At 41.8% G+C, this 23,658-nt stretch overlaps 1 protein-coding gene across 1 annotated transcript in view; it reads right to left on the reverse strand.

Annotated features, from left to right (window-relative positions):
* SLC9A9 (solute carrier family 9 member A9) overlaps positions 1 to 23,658 on the reverse strand; it is a 586,998-nt gene that overhangs the window by 536,397 nt on the left and 26,943 nt on the right. The gene's annotated exons all lie outside the window — the stretch shown is intronic.

Genomic DNA, 23,658 nt, shown 5'->3' on the forward strand with positions numbered 1-23,658 from the left:
GGCCTCTGAGCGCAAGTTAAGCCATCATATCCCCTGTGATCTGCACGTGTATGTCCAGATGGTCTGAAGCAAGTGAAGAATCACAAAAGAAGTGAAAATGGTCTGTTCCTGCCTTAACTGATGACATTACCTTGTGAAATTCCTTATCCTTGCTCATCCTGGCTCAAAAGCTCCCCCACTGAGCACCTTGTGTCCCCTGCCCCTAACCACCAGAGAACGACTTTGACTGTAATTTTCCACTACCTACCCAAATCCTATAAAACGGCCCCATCCCTATCTCCCTTCGCTGACTCTCTTTTCGGACTCAGCCCGCCTGCACCCGGGTGAAATAAACAGCCTTGTGGCTCACACAAAGCCTGTCTGGTGGTCTCTTCACAAGGACGCATGTGAAATTTGATGCTGTGACCCAGATTGGGGGACCTCCCTTGGGAGATCAATCGCCTGTCCTCCTGCTCTTTGCTCTATGAAAAAGGTCCACCTGCGGCCTCTGGTCCTCAGACTAACCAGCCCAAGGAACATCTCACCAATTTTAAATGGGGTAAGCAGCCTTTCTTTACCCTCTTCTCCAACATCTCTCACTATCCCTCAACCTCTTTCTCCTTTCAATCTTGGCGCCACACTTCAATCTCTCCCTTCTCTTAATTTCAGTTCCTTTCCTTTTCTGGTAGAGACAAAAGAGACACATTTTATGCATGGACCCAAAACTCTGGTGCTGGTCACGGACTCGGGAAGACAGTCTTCCCTTGGGGTTTAATCACTATGGGGATGCCTGCTTGATTATTCACCCACATTCCATTGATGTCCAATCACTGCAGGGATGCCTGCCTTGGTCATTCACCCACACTCCCTTGGTGGCAAGTCAATTACGGGGACACCTGCTTTGGCTGCTCACCCACATAGCAGCCCAGTGCTGTTCCCCACCCCCTTCTCCGTGTTTCTACCCTTCTCTTTAAACTTGCCTCTTTCACTATAGGAAACCCTCCACCCTCCATTCCTCCTTCTTCTCCCTTAGCCTGTGTTCTCAAGAACTTAAAACCTCTTCAACTCTTGCCTCATCTAAAATCTAAGCATCTTATTTTCTTCTGCAATACCGCTTGACCCCAGTACAAACTCGACAGTGGTTCCAAGCAGCCAGAAAATGGCACTTTCAATTTTTCCATCCTACAAGATCTAGATAATTCTTGTCGTAAACTGGGCAAACAGTCTGTGGTGCCTGACGTCCAGGTATTCTTTTACATATCGGTCCCTCCCTAGTCTCTGTTCCCAACGCAACTCATCCCAAATCTTGCTCCTTTCCCTCCTGCCTGTCCCCTCAGTCCCAACCCCAAGTGTTGCTGCGTCTTTCCAACATTCCTTTTCTACAGACCCATCTGACCTCTCCCCTCCTCCCCAGGCTGCTCCTCGCCAGGCGGAGCCAGGTCCCAATTCTTCCTCAGCCTCCACTTCTCCACCCTATAATCCTTTTATCACCTCCCCTCCTCACACCTGCTCCGGCTTACGGTTTCGTTCTGCCACTAGCCCTCTCCCACCTGCCCAGCAATTTCCTCTTAAAAAGGTGACTGGAGTTAAAGGCATAGTGAAGGTTAATGCTCCTTTTTCTTTATCTGACCTCTCCCAAATCAGTTAGCATTTAGACTCTTTTTCATCAAATATAAAAACCCAGCCCAATCCATGGCCTGTTTGGCAACAACCCTTAGACACTTTACTGCCCTAGGCCTACAGGGGCCAGAAGGCCGTCTTATTCTCAATATGTATTTTATTACCCAGTCCTCTACCAACATTAAATAAAGCTCCAAAAATTAAATTCTGGTCCTGGAACCCCACAATAGGACTTAATTAACCTCGCCTTCAAGGTGTACAATAGTAGAGTAAAGGCAGCCAAGTAGCAATGTATTTCTGAGTTTGCAATTCCTTACCTCCACTGTGAGACAAACCCCAGCCACATCTGCAGCACACGAGAACTCCAAATGCCTTAACCGCAGCTGCCAGAGGTTCCTCCAGAACCTCCTCCCCTAGGAGCTTGCTACAAGTGCCAGAAATCTGGCTACCGGGCCAAGGAATGCCAGCAGCCCGGGATTCCTCCTAAGCTGTGCCCCATCTGTGTGGGACCCCACTGGAAATTGGACTGTTCAACTCACCTGGCAGCCACTCCCAGAGCCCCTGGAACTCTGGCCCAAGACTCTCTGGCTGACTCCTTCCCAGATCTTCTTGGCTCAGCGGCTGAAGATTGACGCTGCCCAATCACCTCGGAAGCCCCCTAGACCATCATGGATGCCGAGCTTTGGGTAACTCTCACAGTGGAGGGTAAGTTTGTCCCCTTCTTAATCAATACAGAGGCTACCCACTCCACATTACCTTCTTTTCAAGGGCCTGTTTCCTTTGCCCCTGTAACTGTTGTGGGTATTGACGGCCAGGCTTCTAAATCTCTTAAAACTCCCCAACTCTGGTGCAAACTTAGACAATACTCTTTTAAGCACTCCTTTTTAGTTATCCCCACCTGCCCAGCTCCCTTATTAGGTTGAGACATCTTAACTAAATTATCTGCTTCCCTGACTATTCCTGGGCTACAGCCACACCTCTTTGCTGCCTGTTCCCCAGTTCAAAGCCTCCTTCGCATCCTCTGCTTGTATCTCCTCACCTTAACCCACAGGTATGGAACACCTCTACTCCCTCCTTGGTGATCAATTATGCACCCCTTATCATCCCATTAAAACCTAATCACCCTTACCCTGCTCAACACCAATATCCCATCCCACAGCATGCTTTAAAAGGAGTAAAGCCTGTTATCACTGGCCTGTTACAGCATGGCCTTTTAAAGCCTAAAAAGTCTCCTTACGATTTCCCCATTTTACCTGTCCAAAAAGTGGACAAGTCTTACAAGTTAGTTCAGGATCTGCACCTTATCAACCAAATTATTTTACTTATCTACCTGTGGTGACAAACCCATATACTCTTTTGTCCTCAATACCTTCCTCCACAACTCACTATTCCACTCTTGATCTTAAAGATGCTTTTTTCACTATTCCCCTGCACCCCTCATCCCAGCCTCTCTTTGCTTTTACCTGGACTGACCCTGACACTCATCAGTTCCAGCAGCTTACCTGGGCTGTGCTGTCGCAAGGCTTGAGGGACAGCCCTCATTACTTCAGCCAAGCTCTTTCTCATGATTTACTTTCTTTCCACCCCTCTGCTTCTCACCTTATTCAATATATTGATGACCTTCTACTTTGTAGCCCCTCCTTTGAATCTTCCCAGTGAGACACCCTCCTGCTCCTTCAACATTTATTCTCCAAAGGATATCAGGTATCCCCCCCAAGCTCAAATTTCTTCTCCATCTGTTACCTACGTTGGCGTAATTCTTCATAAAAACACATGTGTTCTCACTGCCGATCGTGTCTGACTGATCTCTCAAACCACAATCCCTACAAAACAATGACTCCTTTCCTTCTTAGGCATGGTTGGATACTTTTGCCTTTCAATACCTGGTTTTGCCATCCTAACAAAACCATTATATAAACTCACAAAAGGAAACCTAGCTGACCCCATAGATCCTAAATCCTTTCCCCACTCCTTTTTCCATTCCTTGAAGACAGCTTTAGAGACTGCTCCCACACTAGCTCTCCCTAACTCATCCCAACCCTTTTCATTACACACAGCCAAAGTGCAGGACTGTGCAGCCAGAATTCTTACACAACGACCGGGACCGCGCCCTGAAGCCTTTTTGTCCAAACAATTTGACCTTCCTGTTTTAGGTTGGCTATTATGTCTCCATGCAGTGGCTGCCACCACCCTAATATTTTTAGAGGCCCTCAAAAATCACAAACTATGCTCAACTCACTCTCTACAGCTCTCATAACTTCCAAAATCTATTTTCTTCCTCACACCTGACACATGTACTTTCTGCTCACTGGCTCCTTCAGCTATACTCACTCTTTGTTGAGTCTCCCACAATTACCATTGTTCCTGGCCCGGACTTCAATCCGGCCTCCCACATTATTCTGGATACCATGCCTGACCCCCATGACTCTATCTGTCTGATACACCTGACATTCACCCCATTTCTCCATATTTCCTTCTTTCTTGTTCCTCACCCTGATCACATTTGACTTATTGACGCAGCTCCACCAGGCATCATCGCCACTCGCCAGCAAAGGCAGGCTATGCTATAGTATCTTCCACATCTATCATTGAGGCTACCGCTCTGCCCCGCACCACTAACTCTCAGCAAGCTGAACTCATTGCCTTAACTTGGGCCCTCACTCTTGCAAAGGGACTATGCATCAATATTTATACTGACTCTAAATATGCCTTCCATATCCTGCACCACCATGTTGTTATATATGTTGAAAGAGGTTTCCTCACTACACAAGGGTCCTCCATCATTAATGCCTTTTTAATAAAAACTCTTCTCGAGGCTGCTTTACTTCCAAAGGAAGCTGGAGTCATTCACTGCAAGGGCCATCAAAAAGGCATCAGATCCCATTGCTCTAGGCAACACTTATGCTGATAAGGTTGCTAAAGATGCAGCTAGCATTCCAACTTTTGTCCCTCACAGCCAGTTTTTCTCCTTCTCATCAGTCACTCCCACCTACATCCCCACTGAAACTTCCACCTATCAGTCTCTTCCCACACAAGGCAAATGGTTCTTAGACCAAGGAAAGTATCTCCTTCCAGCCTCACAGGCCCATTCTATTCTGTCGTCACTTCATAACCTCTTCCATGTAGGTTACAAGCCGCTAGCCCACCTCTTAGAACCTCTCATTTCCTTTCCATCATGGAAATCTATCCTCAAGGAAATCACTTCTCAGTGTTACATCTACTACCCCTCAGGGATTGTTCAGGGCCCCTCCCTTCCCTACACATCAAGCTTGGGGATTTGACCCTGTCCAGGACTGGCAAATTGACTTTGCTCACATGCCCTGAGTCAGGAAACTAAAATACCTCTTAGTCTGGGTAGACACTTTCACTGGATGGGTAGAGGCCTTTCCCACAGGGTCTGAGAAGGCCACCGCGGTCATTTCTTCCCTTCTGTTAGGCGTAATTCCTCAGTTTGGCCTTCCCACTTCTATACAGTCTGATAATGGATCGGCCTTTACTAGTCAAATCACCCAAGCAGTTTCTCAGGCTCTTGGTATTCAGTGGAACCTTTATATCCCTTACCGTCCTCAATCTTCAGGAAAGGTAGAATGGACTAATGGTCTTTAAAAGACACACCTCACCAAGCTCAGCCTCCAACTTAAAAAGGACTGGACAGTACTTTTACCTCTTGCCCTTCTCAGAATTAGAGCCTGTCCTTCAGATGCTACAGGGTACAGTCCATTTGAACTTTTATATGGACGCACTTTCTTGCTCGGCCCCAACCTCATCCCAGACACCAGCCCTCTAGGCAACTATCTTCCAGTCCCCCAGCAGGCTAGACAGGAAATTCGCCAGGCTACTAATCTCCTCTTGCCTACTCCAGATTCCCAGCCATATGAAGACAGCCTAGCTGGAATCTCAGTTCTTGTTAAGAATCTGACCCCTCAAACTCTACAACTTCAATGGACTGGACCCTACTTAGTCATCTATAGTACCCCAACTGCTGTCTGCCTGCAGGATCCTCCCCACTGGGTTCACCATTCCAGAATAAAACTGTATCCGTCAGCCAGCCAGCCTAATCTCTCCTCTTCCTCCTGGAAGTCGCAAGTACTCTCACCTACTTCCCGTAAACTCACTCGCATTTCTGAAGAACAGTAATAACCCTTATGAGCTTAATACATCCCTTTATTCTATTAGATCTGTTCATCCTTACTCTACTTTTTGCAACAGGGCTTTACGTAGTCACCCCTACTACTTGGACTGAGCCCCAAAAATGAGTCATCTCTACTATCTTCTGTCTAGTCATACTCCTATTCATCATTCTCAACTACTCATAAATGCCCTACTATTGCTTATACTGCCGGTTTACACTATTTCTCCCAGCCATCATAGCTGTTATCTCCTGGTGCTATCCCCAAACCACCACTCTTAACTCCTTCTTAGAGTGGACAGATTATCTTTGCTGGTAGGGCACCCTCCAATACTTTCACCATGATGAAATTCTATTATTTACTTTTATACTCACTCTTGTTCTCATTTCCATCCTTATGCCACCCTCTACATCTCCCCAACTATCTTCACCACGCTATCAACCTTACCCACTCTCTCCTAGCCGTTTCTAATCCCTCCTTAGTGAACAATTGCTGGCTTTGCATTTCCCTTTCTTCCAGTGCCTACACAGCTGTCCCTGCCTTACATACAGACTGGGCAACATCTCCTGTCTCCCTACACCTCTGAGCTTCCTTTAACAGCCCTCACCTTTACCCTCCTGAAGAACTCATTTACTTTCTAGACAGGTCCAGCAAGACCTCCCCAGACATTTCACATCAGCAAGCTGCCACCCTCCTCTGCACTTAAAAAGCCTTTCTCCTTATATCAACTCTACTCCTCCCATATTTGGACCCCTCACAACACAAACTACTATTCCTGTGGCCATTCCTTTATGTACCTCTTGGCAAAGACCCACTGGAATTCCTCTGGGTAATGTTTCACCTTCTCAATGTTCCTTCACTCTTCATCTCCAAAGCCCAACTACACACATCACTGAAACAATTGGAGCCTTCTAGCTCCGTATTACAGATAAGCCTTCTATCAATACTGGCAAACTTAAAGATATTAGCAATAATTATTGCTTAGGAAGACACCCTGTATTTCATTCTGTCTTTGGGTACCTGCCCCTTGAATGTCAGACTCTCCTCCCAGGCCCTCTTCTTGTTTACTTATACGCTAGCATCACAGACATATCACAAACTATCAGTCCTCCAAGCCCAAGTTGACTCTTTAGCTGCAGTTGTCCTTCAAAACCACCAAAGCCTTGACTTACTCACTGCTAAAAGGGAAGACTCTGTAAGTTTTTAAATGCAGAGTGTTGTTTTTACCTAAATCAATCTGGCCTGGTATATGACAACATAAAAAAACTCAAGGACAGAGCCCAAATACTCACCAACCAAGCAAATAATTATGCTGAATCCCCTTGGGCACTCTCGAATTGGATGTCCTGGGTCCTCCCAATCCTTAGTCCTTTAATACCTATTTTTCTCTTTCTTTTATTAGGACCTTGTATCTTCCCTTTAGTTTCTCAATTCATCCAAAACCATATCCAGGCCATCATCAATCATTGTATATGACAATTGCTCCTACTAACAAACCCACAATATCACCCCTTGCCACAAAATCCTCCTTCAATTTGACCTTTCCTACTCTAGGTTCCCATGCTGCCCCTAATCCCGCTCCAAGCAGCCCTGAGAAACATCACTCCATGCCACCCCCCAAAAAAATTTTTACTGTCCCAACACTTCAATACTGTTTTATGTTATTTTTCCTATTAATATAAGAAGGCAGGACTGTCAGGCCTCTGAGCCCAAGCTAAGCCATCATATCCCCTGTGACCTGCACGTATATACATCCGGATGGCCCCAAGTAAGGGAAGAATCACAAAAGAAGTGAAAATGGCTGGTTCCTGTCTTAACTGATGATATTCCACCACAAAAGAAGTGAAAATGGCCTGTTCCTGCCTTAACTGATGACATTACCTTGTGAAATTCTTTATCCTGGCTCAAAAGCTCCCCCACTGAGCACCTTGTGTCTTCTGCCCCCACCCGCCAGAGAACAACCCCCTTTTGACTGTAATTTTCCACTACCTACCCAAATCCTATAAAATGGCCCCATCCCTATCTTCCTTTGCTGACTCTCTTTTCGGACTCAGCCCGCCTACACCCAGGTGATTAAAAAGCTTTATTGAGCACACAAAGCCTGTTTGGTGGTCTCTTCACAGGGACGCGAGTGAAAGAAATGATGTGGAAATTCGTGAATCCAATATCTATCTGCCCTTTGCTGGGAAATCTGAAAATAAAAACTCACTTGATCTCTAAAACTTTCCTGGACTTATTCTCTTATTTCCCTATTTCTCTTTATCCTTTATTCTTTTCCCTCCCTCTTCCCACATCCCCTACCCCCCGCCCCCCACCCGCACACACAGGCATTCATTATTTTACCACTAAGGGCTTCTTACCATTAGACTCCTCATCAAAATCAAATGTATGAGTTTCACAACTCTAATTCACAATTTTCTTCCCCTTTTATGCCTGAATTCTTACTCATCTCTCAATCTGCTTCTCAAATGTTACTTCCCCGTGATATCTGCCTGATTTGCCATTCCAAACCAGCCACTCTCTGTTCTGTGCTTTTTCAGCACTTTGGCCCCTCTTTTGTGGCATCTGTGTTTCATCGCATACTTTGATGATTATTGGTTTGTATTTGACTGTTTCTCCACTATATTGGGATTGTATCAAGGATCACAGTGATGCCTTAGTCTGCATTGCCTTCTCCTCTGCCAGTGCCTAGCACAATGCTCAGTATATATTTGCTCAACTGGAAAAAAAGAAAACAACTTATTTTTGAGAGTCAAATGTATTAAAATAGAATGAATTATACCCATATCACAGGTAAGGATTTTTAAATTAAAAATTTTAAAAAGCCAAAGGACAAATTTTGCATATTTTCACTCATTTCTGTAGCTAAAAGTTGAAACAATTGAAGTCATGGAGAGAAAGTGTAAGTAGAATGATGGTTACCAGAGGCTGGGAAGGGTATTATGGGGTGGGGGTGGGGGGCAAGTGGGGATTATGAATGGGTACAAAACATAGTTACATAGAATGAATAAGATCTAGTATTTGAGAGCACAACAAGGTACTTACAGTCAACAATAACTTACTGTACATTTAAAAATAACTAAAAGAGTATGCTTGGAATGGGTATAGCACAAAGAAATAATAAATGCTTGAGGAGATGGATACCTTCACCACTGAAAATTTTAAAAGCCTCTCTTGGCTTCATGTTTTACCCTGGGCCTGGTTGGGTATTGTCAGAGCCTCCCTTCACCCTTCCTCATACTGGCTCTCTGAGGAAGTGAAATTTGAACTGAGATCCAAAGGCAGAAAAGTGACAAAAACAGGAGATGAGTGGAGGAAAGAGGATCCCAGCCAGAGCATAACACGCACAGAGATCTGAGGCAGAAAACAGTTGTGTGTAGGCTGGACGCAGTGGCTCTTGCCTGTAATCCCAGCACTTTGGGAGGCTAAGGAGTGTGGATCACTTGAGGTCACAAGTTCAAGACCAGCCTGGCCAACATGGTGAAACCCCGTCTCTACTAAAAATACAAAAATCAGCCGGGCGTGGTGGCTCATGCCTGTGATCCCAGCTACTTGAGAGGCTGAGGCAGGATAATCGCTTGATCCCCTGGGGAGGCGGAGATTGCAGTGAGCCGAGATGGCGCCACTGCACTCCAGTCTGGGCAACAGAATGAGACTCTGTCTTTAAAAAAAAGAAAAATAAAAGAAAACAGCTGCTGTGTTCAGAAACCCAAAGGCCAGAGGGGCTGGATGGAGTGGGCAAAGGCCACAGCATGGGGCAATGGGGCTGAAGAAAAACAAGGTGGAATTGGGCAGCACTAGGAGTTGGTCCCAAATGGAGAAGGTGCCGGTAGAGGGCTGGGCGGGGATGAGAAAACACCTCCATGCTTTAAGAAAGTCACTTGGGTGGCTGCTGCAGAATCGCAGTGAGAGAGGATGGTGGCCTGGAGTTGGGGAGAGAAGGCAGTACCCAAGTATATTGGGGAGGCAGAACGAGCAGTCAACAAGTTAGGTGTTGGGGATAACAGGAAAGGGAGAAATGACTTGTAGGTTTTTTGCTTAGGTAGTAAGAAAGCCTAAAGGTCAAATGCCTGCTAAATCATAGCTGCTCATTAAACGTTGGTTTCCTTTCACTAGCACATATTCCACATGTCTAGAAAAATTATATTACTTACATTATGAATCAGACATGATTAAACTCCAGCCATTTCTTTTGTTATACTGGCTCATTCAGAAACCTGAGTAAAAAAACTCTGGACTGCAACAATCAACTCAGAAGCTGAAAACGATGATCTCTGCTCATCATATATTTAAAACCAACGTATTACATTAATTTCTTTTCAGAAAATCAATCTAATTCTACTAGGTTTTGTATTTTATAATTGATTCTGGGCTCTTAGTACATTTGACTTTTGGTGTACAAAGCTTGTAATTATCTTTCGAAGAGAAGCACCAATGTTTTGATTCTGTTTTTACCTCACAGACCTCTGGCTTTTAATATATGAAAACTGAGGCACTAAAGAGAAAAACAAATCATTTTATTTCATGATCTAGGTTCCTTCTGTTATGTAAATTACTTGGAGTAGTGTTTAAGGGCATGGACACTCAGAGCCAAGCTTCCTGGGTTCAAATCCTAAGCTCCTTGACTTGGACAGCTATTTAACCTCTCTGTCCTTCAGTTTTCTCATCTTTACAATAGACATAATAGTGTGGTACCTAATTCTAAGATGTTATAAGAATTAAATGAATTAATATTTGTAAAGCCCTCCAAACATTGCCTGACATCTAGTAAGCACATTTTATTTATTACAAAAGAAAATAAAATATTTGAATGAGTATGTTCAAATTATAGCATTTGAAGAAACTGCCCTATTGGCAGAAACTCCTAAGGGTTACACAACTGTGCAAAATTTGAGGAAAGATCTTATTTTTTCATCTAAGTTCATTCCCTTTCTAAGAGTATCAGGAACACCATTATTGATCTATTTTTATGAGGATTCTTTGAGAATCTATCAATGCATATTTGAAAGCTTTTAGCATAGAGATGTATTTCTGAATGCTTGAGGGATGAAGCAGTGCAGCTGTGATCATCTGGAAGACAGAAACACAGTGGCACAACCTCCTGGACAGAAAATCCCTTGCCTCAGCAGTTTTTCTGCAAAAATCGGGTTAATCACTCAACCAGAACATTTCAATAATGAGAATGCCCCATTCCCTGCATGCAGGTTAACTAATATGCTATTGAATTATATTTTCTGGAGCAGCCAGATGAAACTGGCAGGCTGAGAATGGCATGCAGCATGCGAGGATTTATTTGTGTATACAAAACAGATTTGTGTTCTTTTCAGACTTGCTGTAAGCTTAGGAACTGCTAAATCAGAGTTCTGGGAGTAAGTCCAAACCTAGACAATTTCTCAGAAATGGCTGGATCTGCTGCTGTACTAACCTCCAGATGGGAATTCCACATGTCATTCTCTCCAGACTTTGTGTTCAAATCATGGCCTTGGAGGTGGGGCTGTTTTTAAGGCCCAAACAGTTAAACAGAAATTATTGTAACACGGGGAGAAAAAATCCAAGCAAGGGATGGGTGAGAAGAGCCGAAAGCTAACAATATTCCAGCTTAAGCCTTTCATAAGTCTAAGATACAAATCTTATGGACAAGCACTACCTACTAGAACTTTTTGTGATGGTGGAAATGTTCTTTCCTTGTACTATACAATATGGTGGCCACTAGCCACATGAGCCGTTGAGCACTTGAACAGTAGCTAGTGCAACTGAGGGACTGAATTTCTAATTTTAACACTGGTGGCTAGCGGCAATTGGAGAGTACATTTACTAGAATTTAAAATTTACACCATTTCCTTTTTAGACGTTCTGTCATACTACACAAGGTGTGACTAATTTGGAGCAACAGACTTCCAACTCCGAGATGGAAACATTATGTATGTCTTATGAAAGCAGTGAGATTTTTAAATATTAAAATTCAATTATTAATATGGGAGAGAAAAATAATATGTTCACAAGGATGCAGCATATTTTAAACATTATCTCATATGTGCACCAGCATTTGGCTAGCAATGGCCCAGACATATATTTACAGAGATAATCAACTTGAACACTTCCCAGAGTAGAAAGGATATGTACCAAGTTAATTTCCAAGTTCATCAGAAGGTTATAGATACAAAATTCTTTTTAGGTCTGAGTATTAAGGAATCCATTGACTCAAGATGACTTATCTGGGAAGAAATATCAGTGTTCCACTGAACTACTAAATAAATAATCAGTAAAACAACCATCCTAGTGAGAGATTGTGATTTATATAGTATATTCCTTCCAAAGAGGTCTTTTAAAAACATTGTTTCATCAATTCTGACAACATTCTCAAGTGGTAGCTGGCAAATGCAATTATCCCCATTTTCCAGAGACAGGAGAATAAATTAATGGCTTACCCAGTGTCAATCAATAAGACAGGACTATCACTGGGAATTGGATATATATGCATGGACAAACGAAATGTGTGCTTTCCAAGGAAACATGAGGCTAACATAACAATTTTAAGCAAGATTTAGGAGTGTTTAAGAGAAGCTGGAACTAAGAAGTAGGCTTCTGCTATTTTGCAATTGCTGATTTTTTTTTTTTTTTTTGGAAAAGTAAAAGTGGTTAACAATAACGTGTTAATCATCTTCAATGCTTTATTCATTAAAAATTTAACAATCCTCTTTTTGCTGCAAAGCACTTGAAGATATATTATAGAGAGACTGACTCCATGAAGGTTATAGTCCAAGGAAGGAAAGACACTGTGTAATTGCATCTTAGGCCCTGGGATAAGCCGTAATTCAGAGTTTTCTATGACAGCGACACCATTCTGGGCTTGCTGATCCCCCAGGAAACTTTGATGTTGAAGCAGCATATGAGTTGGATTTTGAAAAATGGGTAAGAGTCTATTTGTGGGGCGCTGACATGCAGAACCATGCTCTCCTGCCTGCCCTGGGGGCAGTGGGCCAGAGTTCCCCAAACCACAGAGAACACCAGTAGCTTCCTGGGGTTTCAGTTACAGTTGGTAGCAAGGAATTTAAAATATTAAAATAGGCCGGGCGCGGTGGCTCAAGCCTGTAATCCCAGTACTTTGGGAGGCCGAGACGGGTGGATCACGAGGTCACAAGATCAAGACCATCCTGGCTAACACGGTGAAACCCCGTCTCTACTAAAAAATACAAAAAAAAAAAAAACTAGCCGGGCGAGGTGGCGGGCGCCTGTAGTCCCAGCTACTCGGGAGGCTGAGGCAGGAGAATGGCGTGAACCCGGGAGGCGGAGCTTGCAGTGAGCTGAGATCCGGCCACTGCACTCCAGCCTGAGCGACAGAGCGAGACTCCGTCTCAAAAAAAAAAAATTAAAATAAAATAAAAAAGTAAAAAATAAAATAAAATATTAAAATAAATGCAGATATGTGAAAAAGTGAAACTAAAAATCTGTATCCATTTTTAATACAAATAGAAGACTTCAAAGGAAACATCTTGGCTCAGGCAGCTTTGGGTCACACCTAGGGACAGCTCAAGTGTGTGCATTTCTTTTCCTCTGCCTTAAGTTATGCTTTGGTTTGGAAGAACCAGAGTGAGAGAAAAAAGAAAACTCTCAGAATACCTAATGAAAATATACCACCTACTAATTAGATGACCTTGGTCTATTTACTTAACCTGTCTGAGCCTCAGTTTCCTTATTTGTACTATGGGCATGAAAATGCTTACTTGCTAGAGTTGCTTCTGAGAATTATATGTAATAATGAATTTAAAGGGTTCTGCTTGGTACCCAGCCCTATTTTTCAAGAAGTGTTCACTGGCCTGGCACACCTGTAATCCCAGCACTTTGGGAGACCGACATGGGTGGATCATTTGAGGCCAGGAGTTCCAGACCAGCCTGGCCAACATGGCAAAAAACCGAAACAAAAAACAACAAAAAACAAAAAACCAAAAAAATTAGCCGGGCATGGTGGCACATGCCTGTAATCCCAGCTACTCTGGAGTCTAAGGCACAAGAGTCTCATGAACCCAGGAGGCAGAGGTTATAGTGAGCCAGGATTGCATCACTGCACTCCAGGTTGGGTGACAGAGAGAGATCTTGTCTCAAAAAAAAAAAAAAAAAGAAAGAAATTAAAAAAAAAAAGAAGTAAAGAAGTGTTCACGAGATCTGAATCTAAATGAAATAAAATATTGAAGCAATGGCTTGAGAATATGAGGCACAAGGAACACTTGGGGAACAGAAATAGACAACACTGGGTTCCTAAGGAATAGAGGGGAAGGGAAAGTCCAACAGGAGGATACAACCAAGATTGTGGGCCTCTCTCAGATCCACTGGATTTAAACTATATTTACTCAAACTTGTTGACAAAATATTGTACACAAGCAGAATTAAATAATAAAATGGCTGTTGGGAATAAAATTTGTATTACTCCTAAGAAGGGTAATTTGGTAATAGGTATCAAAATAGTAACTGTTGATACCATTTGATTCAGTAACACCTCACCTGAGAATTTATCCTGCAGATATGCTTGCGCATGTGTGGAATAATACAATTACAAGAGTATTTATTGCAGATGAAATAATGGAAAAAAACAAAACATTGAGGATGATTGGACCATGGACTAGTTAAATAAATTATGATATAATTCATAAAATGCACCTGTTAGAAAAGCTGAGGAAACTGCTTGCATATGAAATAATGTGACTGTGCTCTAAAATGTATTGTCAAGTCAAAAGAGCAAGGTGCAGAATGGCAGGTCTGGCATGTGTTACAGAAATCTCTATGACTTTACAACATCCATTTCCTTTTTGTCCTGGTCAGACATGTAGACTACATTTCCTTGTAGTCAGGTGGGACCATATGACTGAGTTCAGGCCAACTGAATATGGATGGAAATAATATTTATCACTTCCTAGTCCCTAAAATCCCCCAGATTTTCCATGCTTTCTTTCCTTCCTTCCTTTTTCAGCTCACGTAGAGCATCCAGCAGCAGTTATGAATCCCTAGAGACTAACAGAGACACTAGATTAAAGGAAGTGAGATCCATGAATGACTCCAGGAGAGGAACCCAGTGCCCCATCATTGACCCAAAAAGCCACACTGGATTGAGACATGCACAAGAAATAAACATTTACTACATTAAGCTGCTGAGATTTGATAGTATTTTATTAAAGTATTTGGCCTATCTTGTGATTTGTGTATTTTTTTTAAAGAAGGACATGAAATATTTACCTGTGTATAGAAAGAGTAACTATTGGTTGCTTTGGGGAAGGCTGGGGAGAGCTTGGTGGCAGGAAGGGCGTTTGGCAAAAGAATTTTCTGTGTGTACCAAGTAAGGGGCAAGGGGTGACCTTCTTTGTGCTGGTTTCAAATCTATAAATACAGAGGTGACCACTGCTGGGAGCAGTACATGCCAGAATTTTCCCCAATATGATACAAACAGAAAATGATAATATTGGGTCAATGAGGCTAAATTGGAAGGATATTAGGGTTCTGACGAAGGTGCTCATGGCTGAAGAGGACAAGTCTGGGGCTCTGCTAATCCTTGATCCAAGGATGGAAAGATCCATATCTCGTGACACACCTGTAATCCATCAGCACACCAGCCTGGGAGTACTGGAAAGGCTTCAATCCCCCAATCCTGGTCCCAACTTTAATTCACCCCTTTTTAGGGAATAGAGAGTGACTAGTCTGATTGGTGAGTTGGAGAAGAGGAATTAAGTGTGTGCCTCTCAGCCTTCTCCTCTGTTCACACTGGAATAAGCCCGCTTGATGAGTGAATCCCCACTCTCTTCCTCCCATCCTCAAGCTTTATAAGAGCAGAGCCCAGCATGGAGGACAATTCTGTCCAGCTGGGTCTCTCTGGGTGTGTAAGTCTTTCTAATTCTGGTGTAAAGGTGAGCAAGGCATCCCTAGACCAAGCCCCATTATTTTGCATTTTGCTTTTGATCCCCATCTTTCTGATTCCTGAATCTATTTATCCACTGGCTACAACATGAGCCGGCAAAAGAGACAACAATGAATGAAACTTCAAGATTCTCACATACTCTTTTGTACCCTTTGAACATCAGGTCATGTGAATGTATTACCTAGTCAAAAATATATATATTTTTAAAGAAGATGTCCGTGCAGATTAGTTTGCAGAGACCTCAAGATTGTCCCGGATGAAGGGAAACCATTGCCAGGCTGCAGTCACCAGAACGAGCACAAGGTAATGATAGTGGGAATGAAGGTGGCTGTGATAGAATGGAAAGAAAGAAACAAGACCAGGAGACATCCATTCACTCAACATGTGTTTTCTTAAAATAAGCCAGGCACATGGCAGGGAGGACTAGCAGGGTTTGTGGGTAAAATAGAGGTAAAAATAGAAAACTCCATAAGGAACCTATGTTTCTGTACCTGGGTGAGTGACTGAGAATATGACTGAGGAGGAGCTGACTCACCAGGAGTAAGAGGGTCAGAAAGGCTGAAGGCCCATGGAGACTTCTGCTCACTAAGTTGGAGGTGCCTGTACGCCGCTTGGAAGTATGTACCTGGTGGCAAAGTCAGGGCCAAGGAGAAATGATCCAGAATCATCGGTATGGAAAAAATGAGTTGATGAGCATAGATGGGATATCTGGGAAGTGAGTGCCATAAAAAAGAGCCAAGGATCAAAGACAGAATGCTGGGAGGGGACGCAGTGGCCCCACCAGGGAGAGAGACAACAATCAGAGACAGGAGGAGAATGAAACCCAGGGCTGCAGAAAGCCAGAAAGAGGTGGAGGATGAGAAGGAGCTGCCACTCTCTCATGCAGTGCTGCTAGGCTTAGCAATACAAACACAGGATACTGAGTGAAATTGGAACTTCAGATAAACATCAAACACTCTTTCAGAATAATTTCATAATATTGCATTTGAGTCATAATTTTCCCCAATCATTGACTATGTATCTGAAATTCAATAAACAGAAAGAGATGTAAGAATGCAACCGCCCAAAGTGGACCTGTTTTTGCACCTGGCTCAGAGAATGGATGGGGAGGAACCGACTCCACCTTCCCTGCTCTGATGTCAGCCGCTGAAAAAAGGAGTTTAAGGACCAAGGGAAAATCCTTTGGGTTTCATAATTAGGAAGTGGTTTTTGATCATTTCTGACTGACTTACACCAAGAAGTGGGTACAGGAGGTTAAGGAAAAAATGAGTGATGGCAAGGTGGGCTCTGGGCCTTTCACAGGGCAGGCTGAGCAGTGGCTTTTTCAGGAACCTGATAAATGGCTCTTGGATGAACAGGAGTAACAACGGAGAGGGGAAATAAAAGGACAAAGGCCACAAAAGGGGAGGAAGGAGGTAGGAGAGGACATCAGGAAACAGAGTGGTAAGGGCCAAAATAATGAAGATGTGCTACGTTAAGAAAATTAAAGAGGTGATAAGAGCAGCAAAATTAATAAATGAATGCTTTTAAAATGGGGAGAAATTTTACTCAAGACATTCAAATCTGTGGATAGGGCAAGTTAGGGGATGGTTTCATAGTAAAAAGCATTCTTCCATTTCTCCAGGTGCTTGCTGAAGAGCCCTCAGACGTGGCAGGCACTTGTCAAAGAAATGGGACATACCTCGTGCAGACTAACAGCCAGTGCATTGACAGCTAGGCCATTAGAGGGAGAAGCTGCCTTAGAGGTCACCTAGTTGGGGAGAAGGGTGGCAGTAATGGAAAGTGGGGACAACTGCCCCCTCCATTCCTGTCTTAGCAGTTTTGACTTCACCTGCTTGACACACTGTGAAGTCCTTTCTTTGTTAGATTTTCTTTGAATGAAGGGCTTTTTGCCATTTGGAAAAGAAAAGGTTTAAAACCCTGACTTAGTATCAGCTGGGTGCGGTAGCCCACATCTGTAATCCCAGCTCTTTGGGAGGCTGATGTGGGCAGATCATGAGGTCAAGAGATGGAGACCATCCTGGCCAACATGGTGAAATCCTGTCTCTACTAAAAGTACAAAAAAATTATCCCAGCATGGTGGCACAGCCTGTAGTCCCAGCTACTCGGGAGGCTGAGACAGAAGAATCGCTTGAACCTGGGAGGTGGAGGTTACAGTGAGCCGAGATCGCGCCACTGCACTCCAGCCTGGCAACAGAGCAAGACTCCATCTCAAAGACAAACAAACAAACAAAAAACAACAAAACAAAAATCCTGACCTAATATAATCCTCCAGAGAGATGGAGAGACATGTGTAAGGTCCAACTTGTTCAGAGGCAGCACCAAGCTTGGAAATTCTAAACCAGAGACGTTTTTCTCTTATTTTATGTATGTGCTTAACTTCACCTCAAACAAGTTTTAAATGATATGCTAGAGTTGAAGTTCCTCCTCTTCTCACCCAGCCCTGGAAATAAGCAGTGCCCTGACATCAGTGCCCTTTCCTTCCATTACTGTATTTATGTATTTCATATGTGTGTGGTCATAAACCATAATTAGTATTGCTTGTGTGTTTTTACTTTATTATATTTGAGATAGGGTCTTGCTTTGTTGCCCAGGCTGGAGTACAGTGGTGCAATCATAGCTCACTGCAACCTGGAACTCGTGGGCTCAAGTGATCCTTCCATCTAAGCCTCCCAAGTAGCTAGGACCCCCAGGTGCATACCACCACAGCCACCTAATTTTAAAATATTTTTGTATATTTATTTTAAAATTGTGTCATAAATACCCTTTTACATTTATTGAATATAAAAGGCATCCTCTTGCCTTTTGCATTCAACATAGTTTTTAAGATTTATGTATATTAATATACAAGTGAATCTCATCCACTCACTTAAACTGCTGTGTAATGTTCTATGAGATGAATATATCATGATTTGATTTTTTTCCCTTCTCTTGTTACCATTACTAGAAATGCTGCAATGTATATTCTTGTACTTAAGTCTGTGTATACATGTGAGAGTTTCTCCAGAAGTGAAAATACCTAGAAGTGGGCCTGCTGGGGTATGAGGTATATAAACCTTCAACTTTAGTAGGTATCACCAAATTAGAGGGGCTATACCAATTTATACTCCCACAGTAAAGTATAAGAGTATTTCCCCAGATTTTAGCCAATATTTAGTATTGACAAATTTCTAATTTTTGGCAATCTGGTAAGTATGAAATGATATCACATGATCATTTACTTAAAATTTTTCATTACTAATTAAAGGAACATATATTCCTCATTTATTGGCCTTTGTGGTATCTCTTTAGTGAATTTTCTGATCTCTTTTACTCAGTATTAGTTTTTCTTATTGATTAATTCTTAATGTAATCTGGTTACTATTCTGCTTTGGTTATTTAGATTTCATATACATTCTTCTATTCTCATGATCTCCTTAAGCTTTTAAACTTTGTCTTTTAACTTTGTTGATAGTATCTTTTTCATGCAAAAGTTTATTTTAATGTAGTAAAATTTATTCCATTTTTACTTTATTATTTATGCTTTTGGTGATATCTTTAAAAATATTTTCCTATCCTGATGTCATATATATATTTTCTCCTAAAGTTGTATAGTTTGATTTTTACTTAAGTCTCTAATCCATCTCAGATTTATTTGCAATAAGATGTAAGATAGATATCTAATTCTTTTTCTTCCATATTGACAGCCAATTGTCCTAGGAAAATTCATAGGTATTTGGTAATTAATCCTTTTCCCGTTGATTTCAGTTGGCTCTTCTGCCACTTTCCAGCGCTTTTTCAAAGACCCAGAAGATATTTATTCTAATAAATATTTTATAGCTGTTATCTGATAGTTATTTAATGTTTAATAGCCTATTTAATGTTTCAAAATATAGGAAAATCTTTATACAGATAGGTATTCACTGAAGTATTTTTTATATTAGTGAAAATTTAGAAACAACTACAAAATCAAGCACATTTCCACCCATTACAGTCAATTTTTAAAAGTCTGAGAGAAGGTTTAGGTTATGATAACAAGTAAGTAAAGCAAGTTACAAAGCTTTAGCGACCATCTGATTTAAGCTACACAGAAAAAAATATGTAAAGTGACTGACGGAAATTTACCAAAATTTATAGTGATTGCATAATATTGTGGGATTATTTTAATTCTTTCAGGTAAAATACTTTCTTGTCATTCTAAAGGAATATCTTGTAAAGTTACCATTTATGAAGTTATTCTACAAATATGGAGTTATTAATGAAAATCAATATATTTTAAAAATTATCTTTTAAAGATCAAGGGATAATAAAAGCTGAAAATAGAATATAAGAAAAAGTTAAGACCTGGAGACTCAGACTTGTTATAATTTTTTTTTTTTTTTTTTTTTTGAGACAGAGTCTCGCTCTGTTGCCCAGGCTGGAGTGCAATGGCTTGATCTTGGTTCACTGCAACCTCTGCCTCACAGGATCAAATGGTTCTCCTACCTCAGCCTTCTGAGCAGCTGGGATTACAGGCACGCACCACTATGCTCAGATGATTTTTGTTTTAGTAGAGACTGGGTTTCACCATATTGGCCAGGCTGGTCATGAACTCCTGACCTCAAGTGATCCACCCGCCTCAGCCTCCCAAAGTGCTCGGACTGCAGGTGTGAGCCACCACGTGCCCAGCCATGATTTTTAAGTGTGATAAAATATCTGAAAAAGCCTAATACAGAATCAGGCAGGTGAGCAATAAACACTCATTGAATGTCCAAACCTATTGAGTTATTTTCATTCTTTTCAAAAATTACTGGAAGTCTGTGGCAAATCCCTCCAACTAGAAAACTTAGTATTATGCATGTTAACAGTTAAAAAATGGAGGATTGGCCAGGCGTGGTAGCTCAGGCCTGTAATCTCAGCATTTTGGGAAGCCAAGGTGGGTGGATCACCTGAGGTCAGGAGTTCAAGACTAGCCTGACCAACATAGAGAAACCCCATCTCTGCTAAAAATACAAAAAATTAGCTGGGCATGGTTGCACATGCCTGTAATCCCAGCTACTCAGGAGGCTGAGGTAGGAGAATGGCTTGAACCCATTAGGCGGAGGTTGCAGTGAGCCGAGATAGCGCCATTGCACTCCAGCCTGGGTAACAAGAGTGAAACTCTGTCTCAAAAAAAAAAAAAAAAAAGAGGATGATCACTGAAATATATACATTTTCATTGAAATTCATAGAAGCAAAACTAAATTACAGAGGAACAGTGAAGGGAGAACAATGCAGAGAAAAATAACAAGTTATCATTGAGAATTGGTGAGAGTAGAATACCACAAAGCTATAATTACTTTTCAAGTCATTAAAATGCTAGAAGTTAGAAATGTCCCATTGTGAACATTATACAAGCAAAAATGACAGATATAAACACTGTTATTTCATTGGAGGTAGGCAGTGCCTATGACTTCATGCAAAATTAAGTGGTGAATTAAGACCAAAACATTTACATAATTCTAAACATTTAACTTGGCAGCATGGAGTTGTAGAAAGGACATTGAACTTGGAGTCAGAAGCCCTGGTCCGAATCCTAGTTCTGTTGTAAATCAAACTTGGCCAAATCACTTAAGCTTCCAGAACTTTGGTTTCCTTCTCTGTAATGTGGGTCATATCTGTTTGTTTTATGGAATAATGGTGAGACTGAATGGACAATGCAACAGGAGAAGCCTTTGTAAATAAAAAATTTCCATGGAAAAGAAAATACACTGTCACTATTATAACTTGTGTGGGGCTGAAGTTTAGGATTTGACTTCCTCACATATAACCTGGTACATTTACTATTTGCCAATTAATAATAATAGTAAGTAATAAAAAAAATCTTTCCATAAGGCTGTTACAGTTTTAAAGTTTCCTTCATACACACTGTCTCTTTTGTTTCTTTACAACACCCTTTGAGTTAAGTATGCACACCTCATTTTTACAGAGGTGGAACCAGGCTCAGAGTTAAGGCCTTAGCTGTTTACAAGGTATGTCATTTGCCCTAGGTTACCTACCTTGTAAATAGCCAAGGTCTTGACTCAAATCATAGCTTCTAATTGCAAGTCCATTGCTTTGCTGATAACAACAATAACAAGTAACAGTTAATATACTTTGAGCACTTACTATGAGCCAGACACTATTCTAAGCGCTTCACATGAAATTTCTCATTTGCAATTCACAATAGCCCTACAAAGTAGTTAGGAAATTGAAGCATAGGATGGTTAATTATCTTACCTAAGATCACACAGCTGGTAAGTGGCATTTGATCCATGTTATATGGCTCCAGAGATTGGCCTTTTAACTTCAGTATCCCATCTCCTACTCATAAGTGGGTTCAGGTCACCCACTCAACTGCTGAATTTGTTCTCATTGGATGCAAATACATCGAGGACATCTAAATTTTCTAGATCATTGCCATGGCAACAAACCACCAATGGCTAGAAACTCTCCTATGCTTTGCATAAGATTCTTGATGCACAAACTCACCTTTGCTATCTCTGTGACTCTTTGCTAAGGTCAACACCATATATCCTGGGTTTCCTACCCTTGGACATAGATGCCCAGACTCCAGGCCTTCTCGTTTTCTGCACACTTGAATTGGCTGCTGCTGGTCCCTTGTAAGTCTGCCATTCATGTGGGGGTTGCTCTACCACCCCTCACTAGCTGTGGTATTGACATAATAATGTGACTTCACTCTAAGACTGACATGATACCAGATGCATGAGAGAAGAGCCTGGTCCTGCATCTCACCAAGAGCTACTCATTCCTCAGGTGTCAGGAGCCATGCATCCAAAACAATTGAAACTTTGCACATCAACAATGATATCTTTTTTTCTTTTTTTCCAATCTAGAATAGATCTTAATATTGGCTATTTTTTTTTTATTACAGGCAAAAGAAACTGCTTTCTATCACTTCAGAATATACAGGAGCATCTCAATCCTAGAGTTTCTTTCTTTGCCTTACTTTTTTTTTTTTTTTTTTTTTTTGAGTTTGCAGTATCTTTTTCAGACCTTAGCTTTGAAGTGTGTATACAACTTCCCCCATCACATGACCTCACCAGGGAGCAACAGGCCTGGGGAAGCTGGACTGGCAAGGGCTGAGTCAGCAAGGACCACAGTCACAGCAGGCACCCTTGAGGGGACTGGGGTAAAGCAGGAAGCTGTGTGTGCTGAAATCAGCAGAAAGCACGATTTAAAATTAAATTGATGCACATTTTTAAAATGCATTTAAGCACCATTTTAAATGGTACGATAAAAAGCAACACCAAACTTTCTCCATCATGCCCTCCTCAGACTTCTTACTCCAAGGGGAAATCCATGCCCACTAAGGACAGATGTTATGGAAGGAGAAAAGGAAGTAGACTAATAGTTATAACTTGCCTAATTTTAAACATAACTTTTCTCTTTAGTTCTGAAAGTAACTCTCTAAAGTAGTATCAATAATCCCTGCTTTATTGATAAGAAAAAATATGCTCAGAGAAATTAACCTACCAAAGATTTCAGTGCTAGGAGTGGCAGAGATGAGATTCAATTAGGTCTAATTGTAGAACCTTATGCACTTCGCCATGTGATCTTAGAGGCAGTCAGAGTTTGAGCTGAAAATGTGATGCTCTAACAGTAAAATTTTAAGACAATTGTCAAGTAGGAAAGGACTTTTTGGGGAGGTGAAAAATGAAGTGTTTAGATATTTCCAATTCTCCTAAAAATGAAATTAGGTAAGCCTGTATGTAGTGATGGGCTTGTAAACCATCTGTCTGGAGAAAAACAAAAACAAAACCTCACAAGCCCTGATCTGTAGCATTTGCCAATTTCTGTGGTATAAATACTCCTATCATGGCCCATTTCAAGTTTTTGACAGGCTCACAAAATTGTTGAATATTTAATAATCAGTTCTCAAAAGCTGGGACAAGCCTGCTCCAGCACTCCACTGCAGGCATTTTACTCCAACTATGTGTTAACTCATCATCTAGGTACTGTTCTCAGGTGTAAAATCTAGATAAAGCTTCCCAGCCTATGGGGGGTCAGTGAGCCTGGTGCTGTGCT

Source organism: Macaca fascicularis, chromosome 2 (assembly GCF_037993035.2).
Source record: "Macaca fascicularis isolate 582-1 chromosome 2, T2T-MFA8v1.1".
Lineage (NCBI taxonomy): Eukaryota > Metazoa > Chordata > Mammalia > Primates > Cercopithecidae > Macaca > Macaca fascicularis.